General features: G+C 41.8%; 1 pseudogene; it reads left to right on the forward strand.

The window, feature by feature from the left end:
* Positions 1-9100: 9100 nt before the first annotated feature.
* LOC147880894 (uncharacterized) lies at positions 9101-12102 on the forward strand (annotated as a pseudogene).
* The last annotated feature ends 160 nt before the right edge of the window (positions 12103-12262 follow it).

Consider the following 12262-nt stretch of genomic DNA (forward strand, 5'->3'; position numbering starts at 1 on the left):
AATTGACGACATTTGGCACCCATCTTCAATATAGGTGGTTTTTCATCCGAATCGTTCTGATCCAAGATGGTGGTACGTGATCCAAGTTGCACCACGAAGTAAGCAAATTTTTGAAGATCGAGATGTGGATATGGAGATGCCACTACCAATGTCGGATCCAATTGATGAATCTAGCGAAGAAGATGTAGATCACCATATGAGGCAAGAGGAAGATGCGCATAATGACATCGCATGGGAGGAGGATGGAGATCACGATATTGACGAGGAAGACAACCACCATCACGATCAATAACCACACTTAAGCTTTATTGAAGAAGATGATCAAATACTTTTAGGTGAACGTACGATACTAGAGTACGATGATGATATAGGAGATCAACTCGGTATAGAGTTGGAGATAGACTTGCTTGGCACCTTAGACTTGGCTCAAGATGAAACAGTTGATGTAAATGCTCTTATTTGATTTTTCTCATCTCAAACTTGGACATGAATATATGAGCTTCAAAGGCTTGATGTACATGCTCTCATTTTTTTCTTCTCTATGAGCTCAAACATGTATGAAAATTTAAAAAATTTTGTCATTGGAAAAAACTAACTTTTAAGGCCTTAAAAAAAAAAAAACCTCTCTGTAAAAACGTCGCTATAATATTTTGTCTCAGTGTCGCTATATAGCGACTTTTGGCAAAAGTTGCTATATAGTGACAATTTACGAAACCCGATTTTTATACCGACGATTAACGCTAAGCGGGCACTAAAGGTCGGTACGTAAACGTCGCAATAGGATGCATGTGTAGTAGTGATTGCCATCCATCAAGTATAGGATATCCAAAAGCCTTCTGCCAACAAGCCTCCAAACAATCTCCATGAAAGCAACACAATCCATCAAAGAAGAAGTTATGAAAGGGCCTTAAACACTCAAACCATGATGTGCATGCCGAACTAAAAACGCACTCAGAAGAAATCCAAAAAACCACTCTTAAAAACCAAATCATGCAAATCAATCATAGAAAGGGGATGCTAGGAGAAAACCAAGTACAAATTGACTAGAAGCTCTTGAAAGAGAAGTGTCATGTGCATAGTAGGAATCATTTGTTGTAGGAAGATCACAACATCCTTTTGAATGCTTACTTTCATTTGTTGTAGGAAGATCACAACATCCTTTTGAATGCTTACTTTGGGTGAGCTAGGTCTCTAAAGAAGGTGCTTGGTTGGTCGGTATAGCTATACTATTATCGTTGGCATCACGAACATGGAAAGATCTAGAAGATCCCTCAAGTAAGAACAAAAACTACTATATGAGCAATTAGAGTCTTCGATAGATAGCCCTAATCCAACAGATTTGTAGCAATAGATAGCCCCTAATCCAACATTAGAGTTTGCAATAGATAGCCCCTAATCCAACATATTTGCAGCATCTCTTGAAATGAAGGCATCAAACCCTAAAAAGGGACAAGGTTGCATTTGCCATGGATAGACCCAAATATGGTTGTTGTGTGATGGCTCGCCATAATGCGAGGCATTAGTGGGGGGAGGTTGGATTGGATACCACAATGCCATATGGCAAGGATATCAACATGGTTGGGTCTTCGTAACTCTTCCATGGAACCAAGCCAACCTTTTGATTAGAGTTTTTGGCCCTACTAAGGGTCTATGGGATGATGGTTGAAAATCTTGCTAATCAGGGCTGATGCCCTTCATTCCAGTGTTTCTAGTCAAGCCGACCCAGTTAGTGGTGCGCTAGATCTAATAAGCAAGTGTTAATTTGTTTTAGGTTTGAGCTTATCACTGTTTAGTTGTCCTTTATGTAAATGATTAACTATCCTCTATGTAAATGCATTAGGTCTCCATTGCGACACTTTGTCCCTTCGTCTTTTGGTCATGGTGTGTGTTCAATGTTTTGTGAGTGTCTTTATAGACCGCCCAAGTCCTCGCCCGCCAAGCCTTTATTATAGGGGTGTGCTGCCACATTCAAAAGGCTTATTAGATCCTTTAAAAAAGGAGGGTGGACAAAGTTGGGCAGTTAAGACCCCCACCCAAGAGCATGGGCAAGGTGGGCAGGGGTTTACATTATTGAAAGCATTTATTGCTTAGCAGCGGCTGGTGGGGCTTGAACATCCCATACCTTGCCACATCTTCATGGCAGTGTGTAATGATCCCCCCCCACCATAGAGGAAAAAATAGCAACTTGGGCGGGCGGGGGCTTGGTCCTGTAAAGACCCAGAGAGGGATTTGATGTCCGTCATTGTATCGTGAAAGAAGAACCTTTGGTGATCTATTGGGTCATAAAAAACACAAATTTTATCTATTCATGTTGGTCATTTCTCAATCATTCTTCTTCTATTTCTATTTAGTGCTACGATAGCTGCATGTTTGTGAGTCGACCCCTTGTAGCGTAGGTCCCCAATGTCTATCAAGACATATGGTTGCTCTATGTGCTAATGTCCTGGAAGGGGATAGGACTTCTGACTAGATGAAGCTTTAGGGTTTTGTCTGAGCGTTTAATTACTATGTGATCTTGTGTCCATGACCTTTCCCTGTCGTCCTATTGTTTTGGGTAGGTAAGGCATTGTATGGGATGACTTTCTTTACTCTTGTTCTTTGCATTACTTTGGTTTGTGATGGAGAATCATTTACCTACAGCTAATGGCTTGTGGAGTCTTGTCTAAAAATCTATATCTATGCCTTATTTTAGCATTTTATAGTAATGAATACCTAATTTGACTGCTACATGTCATTTCTCATAAGTTGGTCCTCAATGACCTTGAAATGATTCTTCAAATGGATTTCATTAACATTTTCATGTTTGGATCATTAATGCGTCAATCACTACCATCATTTTTGGTTCAAATTAACAAGAGAATAACGTCATGACGTTCGTAATCAAGGAAAATAACTACTAAGCCTGTTAAATTTGCCATTGATAATGCAGTATTATCGGTGACAATATTGAGACAATTAGTGAGAATAGGATAGATATTGGTGGGTTGTCGAAGTATTATCAGTGGTTGTTAATAGCTTAAATATTGGCAGTAATATGAAATCTATCGTCAGTTATATGTCATGATTTTCTTGCTTATTTTCTGCTTACAAAAGGCAAAGAGCCACAAGTTCTCTTCATTCAGCACGATTGTAGTCCATATCTTCTGTACCCAGAGATGTGAGAAGACCAAGGTGAGGCAGAAGTGTTTATTGTGATTGTAAAAGTGGCCGACTACTTCAATATCTAGTGTTTTGGGCTAAGACTTTACCATAACTACAAGACAATGAATGCAATGGATATTATTTGAGGTAATAAGATTTCCAATATGTTATTGTTGTCTAGCATGACATGTGTCTATGCTTTGTTAAGTATGGAGGAAAAAAAATAAACATGTATGTATTGGAAGTACAATGAAAGAATGATCTTCAAGTAGGAGGTAAGCATTATAAATGTAGAAAAAAATGTAGAGGCCTCCCTTATTTGTATAATGCATAATGTGGTTGATGAGCCTAAGAGGTCTGGAGCTTTTAATGCTAATGCAAGTCAAAATGAAGCTCCACAACCACAAGCAAACACAACGTCCCCCTTGCATAATGCTCATGAGCATTCTAGTCAAGTTACAATTAGAACCATTGTAGAGCTTTCTCAAGCATCACAAAGGAAAAAAACATAATAAGAGAAAAATATAAGTCTATTGGCCTAGAATGGGGCTTGCAATCAATTTGCATGTCTATGTTAAATTGAAATGCAAATTTTGTAATGAGAGAGATGATATGGAGGTATACACACCTTGCATATGGGGTCACCTACTTGGCTTTGCAAATATATATATTGCACTTTGCCATGATCTAGCAGTTGTGTAGTTGCTTGACAATTAAAGACAAATTTGAGGCAAGTGGAAAAAGGAAAAAAAAGAACAATTTGGGAAGTTAGGAGTGATGGTTCCAACATCACATCTACCACCTTTCAACACAATCTCAGGCTCCAATCATACAATCTCACACAAGTATTGAGGCTACTCAAGCCCATCTCAATATTATTGGTGCAAGCATGCCTCAATTGAGATATCAAGAAATATTCATATCTACACCACGTAGAACCAAAGTTATTGCTAGGAATGGAAGTTATAGCATAAGGTAACTATCAAGCATAGAGAGTATTTGAATCTTGGACTTGGAATGGCTCAATACATTCTTGGTCTTGGTTGATATTGCATTTTTGCTATCCATTAAGTATGGTTGGTAACATAAACATGAAAGGTGCATGGAATTGCATCATGTAGTATGATGCATCTTTTAAACCTCTTGCTTATAAAGCCTTACAGACAACTATACTAGACAAATCATATGTTGAGCAAATAAATGACATCAATTGCAGTATTTTTTAGCTCCTACAAAACATAGGATGCACAATTGTTTCTAATGGATGGAAAAATATAAAAATACGATCGTTATTCAATATGGTGGTTGTATCACCAAGAGGAGAGGCCTTTCATAAGTCCATTTCCTCAAAAAATGAAAGAAACTATGGGTTTACATTGCAAGTATTTTGATAGGAACCATAAGGGAGATAGGCCCATACAAAGTTATGTAGACATATGGGCTTCACATAGCAAGTATTTTGGCAAAAACCATAACGGATATAGGCCCAGACAAAGTTGTACAAATCATCATAGACAATGCAAAAGTTGTAAAAAGGTTGGTAGACTATAACAAAGAGAATTTACCCAGTTGTATGCATCAACATGCTGCACTCACACATTGAACTTGGTGTTGAAAGATTGGTGCAAGCAATGTCACAGTTCAAGGAGATTATTTATGATGCTCATGAGAGGTACAATCACATCAATTTCTTGAGACACATACAATTCATGGGTTGGGGTCCACATTGCTACAATTTCCTAAAAGAATAAGATTACATATTGCAAATCGACTAGTAGTAAAAAAATTTTGACTGATACATTCCATTATGACACTAACCCAATAGAGTGCTATAAAGGAAAGGGTTAGATGCCCTAACCCTAACCCTAAATGGGTTTGTATATATTCTACATTGTCCTCTCTCCTCATATCCACTCTTCTCCTCTCCCCTCTTCATATTTTGTCATGGTATAAGAGCATGGTTCTACCTTCCACTACTGAGGTGCCATCCTTGTGAGAGAGATTGAGTGTTCTTTCACTTCCGTTGAGTGATAGAGAAAATTCCGTCCATTGGTGAGAGAATTTCGTCCATGAGAGTTTGAGAGATTTCTGTTAATTTCCTTCCATTCGATTCATTGTTCTTTGAGAGATTTCCATCATTTGAGATATTTCCGTTCCTTCTTCCATGAGAGAGTGATGTTCTTTGAGAGATGTCCAGCCAGCAGTAGCTCTACTCCACCTATTGTTACAGCACTAGCAGTGGGATCTCTAGCTACACCAGTAGTTTTCGCACCTGTAGCAGATCCTACCATTGCCTGAGCTCAGGTAGAATGGGATAAGAAAGATAAGTGTGCATATCATTTGCTCAATAGAATGTGCAAGATGTCATGCTAGGACAACTCAACACCATCAAGACATCGAAAGAAGCATGGGATACGTTCATAGCTTTCTAGAGTCCAAGAACACATCCAAGATTCTCACACTGAGAAACCAAATCAACCAAAGTTTTCACCTAGAAGTTGGTATAGCAGAATCGACAAGTATTTTGATGATCTAGGATACATGAAATCCGATGCAGATCATACTCTCTACTACAAAGTTCAAGGGGAAGACATTACTATTGCACTTTGTTACGTAGATAATCTGATTGTGGCCGGAAGCAAGGATAGCTTTATGAAAAAGATAAAGCAAGACTTATCTGTAGAGTTCAACATGAAAGATCTTGGACTTATGTATTAATGTCTTGGAATTGAGTTTTGGAGAGATTCAGACAGCACCTTCATGAGTCAGCTCAAATATGTTGATAGTCTCCTGAAGAAGTTTCATATGGTAGATTGCAGCCACTCCCATGGAACATAGTTTGAAACTTACAAAAGATTTAGAAAAGCCTACATCAATGACAGATACTACAGGTAGCTCATCGAATCTCTTATATATTTGACTATCACACGGCTAGATATTTGTTATGCAGTAGGTTCACTAGCACAGTTTATGGCAAATCCAAAACAGTCTCATTGGAATGCAGCCACAAGAGTCTTGAGATACATCAGAGGTACAAGACAGTTTGAAATAGAATACAGAGGAAGTCATCCAAGGTTGCATGGATACTGTGATAGTGACTATGCTAGAGATCATGAGATGAAGAGATCGACACAGGGATATGCACTTTCCCTTGGTCAAGGTGCTATATCATGGTTGTCAAACACACAGCCAACTATTTCTTTGTCTTTGACTGAAGAAGAATATAGGGCACTCACTATACAGGTGCATGTGAGGCTATATGGCTCAAAAGGCTTGTGTCGGAAACAGATTACTTTGATGAGTCAAAGCCAACAACAATATCCTATGATGATCAATCGGCTCAAGCATGGGCCAAGAATCCAGAGGATTGGGAATTGTTGAGCAGACCTTATCGATTAGCTCAGGTTGCCTCCATACTCTCTGTAGTTGTCAGTCACTGGCTCGCAGCCTCTCAGCACATGTACTTCTCTTGGAACTGGCAATTGGCTACTATGCCACGATGGTCCATTATTTCTTGGGTAAATGTTTCAACAGGCTCATGAAACCGACATCATTGGTAGCTTTTGGACCTTACAGATTTGTTCGCCACCCGATTTATGCCTACTACATGCTTCTATTTGCAAGATATTAAGGAGTAGAAATAAAGAATCTTTGACTTGTATAACACTTCAGAGACTACAATCGCTTTGAGACATCCCATCATCGTCGGTGCATGGATGTGGTATACTACTACTTTTTCAAGAAAACTCTAAGAAAGTTTCGATTGTAACGTTCGAGAAAACTCTAAAGTTTCGCTAGCACAGATGGATGGACACAGGGGTCTTTGGCAGCTAAATGCAGGGATAACTATGCAGCTCCTACTCACTCATAGACCATGCTTAGGTCGTAGTGCTTGGGGATTACAACGATATGGATAAATGACAAAGATTTTGGTTTTTCAGTAGAAAGGCTATATCAAGATATGAAATTGGATGACATAGCTCCCAAGATCTGCACAAATGCCAGCCTGCAATGGACTGGAACGCTTCCGTCATCAAGAATTGTAGATTGCTGCACGAAGTTAATTATAGAGGAAGATGGGGATCTGGAGACGATCAATACATGGGATCTCATGGAAGGTCTAGATGATGGTGGTAGGATTCCATCCTCCTGGCGAGCATACAGAAAGTCTTTGTCTTTCTGGAAGGTGCAAGAGCTCGATTTGTGCTTTTCTAAAATGACATGGGAATTCTCTGATTACTCCCCCTCCACGATCAACACTCAGCTCGCCTCTTGCCAGGTACTCCCCTAACATCTCTTTCAAGGAAGCTACAAATGCTACATACATTTCTCTGATTGAACCACTCGCTGGTAACGAAGGCTTGAACGCGCTTCGCAAAGATATTTCCATGTCTACCTTGGCACCAATGTGCCCCAACTTTTCTTATGAGCCAGAGATGTTTGACAATTTTCAAATCTTCGTTACTTGCTTCAACCTCTATCTTGCAGAGGATGGCATTGATTTCCTGAGAAAGATCTCACACTCTATTATTTACAAATTTCCTGAGACAGATCCCATAGTCTATTATTGAGCACCTCCAAAGCCGATATGGTCACCAACTCATTAAAGCAAACATTCAATGGATCTCAACGGTCTTGCCATATGGGATGAGCGAGCTAAGCAAAGCGTGATAAGCTTTGCTCATTGTTGGTGCAATGCCCACGCCCAACTATCATCTTCATCTTGGGTATGAGCCAGAGCTAAGCATGTTTCAGCCAGCTTTCCCCACGGATTACATAAGAACGTCAGTTTGTTTAGGACTATAGAAGGCTTCATGGTGGATCAAGGAGCTAGTTTCATGAGCGGTCTGTGGACGAGCGGCTTTGTCATTGGAGGATGATCAGTGGGGTCACAGAAACTAATCGAAAATTCTCATTTGATGAGAAGAGAACAAGGTGTTGAGGTGAGCTTTATATTCTAAAAGACGATGAGAATTTGAATTTTGCTTGGCGCGTCGTTTGTGGTGATTTTACTGGAGTTTGACTACGATTACGACTATTGACATTTAGGTAATATGCCAGTATCTTATCCATTCGCAAGACTTATTCTTAGCGCTAATATCGTATCTTCTCGGCATTTATATTCTCGACGCACGGGAAAGGGACCGTTTCCTCGAATTTTAACTCTTTGGAAAGAAGCGCGTTGCCTCCTTACCCGCACTGTGTGGTTATAATAATTATATATTATATATTATTATCCAAATATTTTCAATTGCTCATCCATTCAAAATTGCTTATTTTCAATCTAAATTCTTGTAATATTCCTCTCTTTTGATGCATGTTCTCGATACGAGGGAGCAACGAAATCCAAGCTGGATGCAAGATCGAAAGATATCGACACCTTATTCGTATGATTGTAGTCCATGTGACAATATTGTATAAACTGCAATGAGGATTAGTTATGAGCTCTTGTGAATGTCGACTTATTCATATATTTGTTGGGCTTCAACACACAAACAATATGGCCAAGTCTATAATAAATCACCACCCTTGATATTTACAGGGAGGATTGGGTCCTAACGACTCTAGTGTCGTGTCTCATGTCCACATTTTTACTCATTTGCTTTTGCTCTTTAAAATTTTGATAAAATGTTAGAATTCAAGTTCAATTTCGAGCTAGAAGTTAAGTGCTCGATGACGGAAAGGTTGCTTACCGCAACCTAGTTCAACATGAAAAAGAAGATTGCTTTCTACCATAACTTGTTCTTGAATACAAACCCGTACATGTCAACGCGTGTGCGTGCTCTGTGTGTGTGTCTCTCTCTCTCCACATGCTTATAGCCATCCCTCTTTGTATGTTCGTACGCTGCGTATGTCCATTCGAGGGAAAGGTTTTCGCTATATCTCATGTGACGTGTACACACGTCAAACGATAGTGCTAGGGGTGAGGCTTTTGACGAGCGATGATGGATTTGGAGGGACGTGGTGGCTCTTTGCCTTTGAAGTTTTGGGATGCTTCACACATACCTCATGTATTCCACTCCTGTTTGTATTGCACTCTTCAACAGTGCAGAGAAATCTACGCCCTGCGTACAGTCTGCAGTTCTCCGAATTCTTCGTCAAGAACTACAAGGAAAGAGCACCGTTGTGCGCATCGAAAAGATCGTCTGTTTGATCCAAATTGCAGGCTTCGATGGACATTCCAGACTGAAGTTTGGAAGTGTTAAATGGCAGCGGGAGCTAAAAGATGAGGCCATGGTGGTGAATATGCTTTTCAGCGTAATGGTCCCAAAGAAGACCGTAGCTTTGAGAATGAGATGTACTGTGCAGAGAGTCGTTAAGATGTCTTTAAGACCCTCCATTACTTCTTATCGCCCGCGATAGTGGGCGTGCGTGCCCGTGTGCCTTTCTTGAAGGATGTCGTGCATAGACAATGGAGATGATGAACTCGACGACGGAGAAGACGAACTGGGGGATGTCAATACAGTACTGACGCCCGGAGCAGCCATATCTGCTCTTACAGATGACGAGATGGTACAAGATGAGGACTGGAAGACCTTTACGACGATGTGAATATAGGGTATTTTCAAGCTCCAGCGGAGGTTCCGAGTGAAAGGGCTGCAGACGCTGGAAATGCCTTCAGCTTGGAGTACGATGAGGAAGGAGCATACGACAGGACAGCTGGAACAACTCAAGCTGATAAGAGGATAACCGAGCATGGCGTCGCGGCCCTGCAGGGGTTACCATCTCGGACAGGTTCTGAGCCGCATATCAGGCAAGAGGAAGTTGAGGGATTGGACGAGGAGCCAAGAGAAGGCATGGACCAAAAGGATGGAGTGCCTCGTATATGGTCCAGAGAAGGGATAAATCACAATTACGTAGGAGAGTTTAAAGAGAACGTTTCTGTATCCGCCATACCAGCGAGTATGAAGGAGGAAAAAGACCCGGGAACGCCAATGGAGCGACCTATACTGTCTTCCAACCGCAATGGCCTGGGACAGAGAACTCCTACATTTTCTGGAAGTGTCCAGATTGTAAACTATGAAACTAGCGGGTCTGCAAGTAGAGGCTTCCCTGTTGGTCCAGGCAAGCTACCCGAAAACGCAAGCGCTAAAGGAAGAGGTTGGGTAGCTGAGATGTCCCTTGATGGATCAACAAGCATAACGGGAGGTCCGTCCAGGCCTTCTCTGATTCGCACACAGATTGATTCCTTACCAAACCTAGCAAATGATAGCACATCCAGACATGCAGGTCAACTATCATATGTCGGTGATGGTGGTGGCGGTATGCTCTTTGTTGGAGATTTGCAGTGGTGGACTACAGATGCAGAACTAGAGGCTGCATTAGCAGAGTATGGGCGAGTGAAAAACGTAAAGTTTTTTGAAGAGAGGGTTAGTGGCAAGTTAAAGGGGTATTGTCAGGTGGACTTTTGTGATCATGCTGCTGCTGCGGCGTGCAAACAAGGAATGAATGGGAGGAAGTTTCACGACCGCCCCTGTGTGGTTGCATTTGGAAACACCAGGACCATCCAAGACATGGGATATGCACAGGAGAGAAGCTCAAGCGCAGTTTCAGGCACAACAGGCGCAGGTGCCACTCAGGAGACCTGTCAATGATCCTGGAGGTCAAAGGGGAGGCCCCTCTTTCCGGAGCGTGAGAGCGGCCGTGGCTACAGGAGGATGGGGACTGGTAATAGGACTGGTCATGGACAGGGCATGGGTAGCAAAGGAGGACAGACAGGTCCTGGGAGAGGCAGAGGGAATTACATGAGTAAGGGTGGTAGTAGTGGGGCAGCTGGTTTACCATACGGTCAAGGACACTCTGGACCCATGGGAGCTCATCAAACGGGCATGATAATGCATCAGGGGATCATGGGGCAAGGATATGATCCAAGCTATGGGCCACCCATGGGAAGGGGAGGGGGTGCATATGGTGGCTATGTAATGCCTGGCTCAACTTTTTCTGGAATGGTTCAACCTTTCCCAAGCTTGGGACCTGGAGGTCTTGCTGGAGTTGCACCTCATGTGATTCCAGCATTTTTTGGCAGGTCTGCCACAGCAAATGTGATGCGTGGAGGTGGTATGGATGGCCTTCATCAAGGAATGTGGGGAGAATCCAGCGTGAGTGGATGGGCTAGTGAGGAGCATGATCGGAGGGCCAGAGATGGAAGCTATGGTGAGGATGGCGGGGGCATGGATTATACCTACATCACAGAGACGGGACAAGAAAAGGGCAGGATAAGTGGAGGTCGGGATAAGGAAAATGGAGACTGGGTAGAGAGGCGGCGAAGGGATGAGAGGGATGCAGATTGGGAAAGAGAACAATATAGGGAAAGGGATGGTTACAAGGATCAGAGGAACAGAGAAAAAGATGATAACTGGGAAAGGGATAGACCTGTCAGGATCAGGAACAAGGGTCGAATGGTGGAGGATGAGGTGGAAGATCAAAGGCCGAGATCAAGGGAGGATGACTATGGAAGAAAGCGCCGAGTGGTAGTTGAAAGATAGATTTAAGCAAATTTTCATAAAAACATTTCATCCTTGCAAGCCACACTTATATATACTCGTCAAGACATTTGGAAATCAAATCCCTCCACAACCTTGTTACCAAGGTTTTCACAAAATTTTGCTGGGCAAAAACTCAGTTTGATGACTACCGTCTTGTAAAGGATTGCAAGGTCATCTTAATGGTCGCTGGTGGCCATACCTCAAGTGACATGTCTGGTGCAGAGGCTGCCAGGTTGCAGTAGTTCTAATCCTTTTCAGTGTGGTGGTAGTCGCAGGAAGTTAAATTTTTAATCAGATGGTGCTAAAGACTACGGCTGCAATCTCTATGTTCATGTTCCATCGTTTGCAGCTTTGTAAGCAGGAGCTGTTACACCTTTATCTTCCTGTTGGAGGGCGCACATACTTTTTCAGCACCTTTTCTGAGATGTTAATGTGTAGGCTGTCTTCTCAAAAGTGAAACACACGCAACTTTGTAAATGGGCCATGTGTTTGCAAAATAACATGCCCATGGATGCTTTGCACAGTTTAGTCAAGTACTTCTTGCTACTCTTCAACACTGTGTCAGTTTGTTCTGTAGCTTCATGTGCAGAGTGCGTTTTGGAACTGTAGTTTGTGAGATTGAGGCTATATTCCTG

The sequence above is a fragment of the Dipteris shenzhenensis genome, chromosome 31, assembly GCF_047967505.1.
Source record: "Dipteris shenzhenensis isolate YYH24624 ecotype China chromosome 31, Dip_SZ_1.0, whole genome shotgun sequence".
Lineage (NCBI taxonomy): Eukaryota > Viridiplantae > Streptophyta > Polypodiopsida > Gleicheniales > Dipteridaceae > Dipteris > Dipteris shenzhenensis.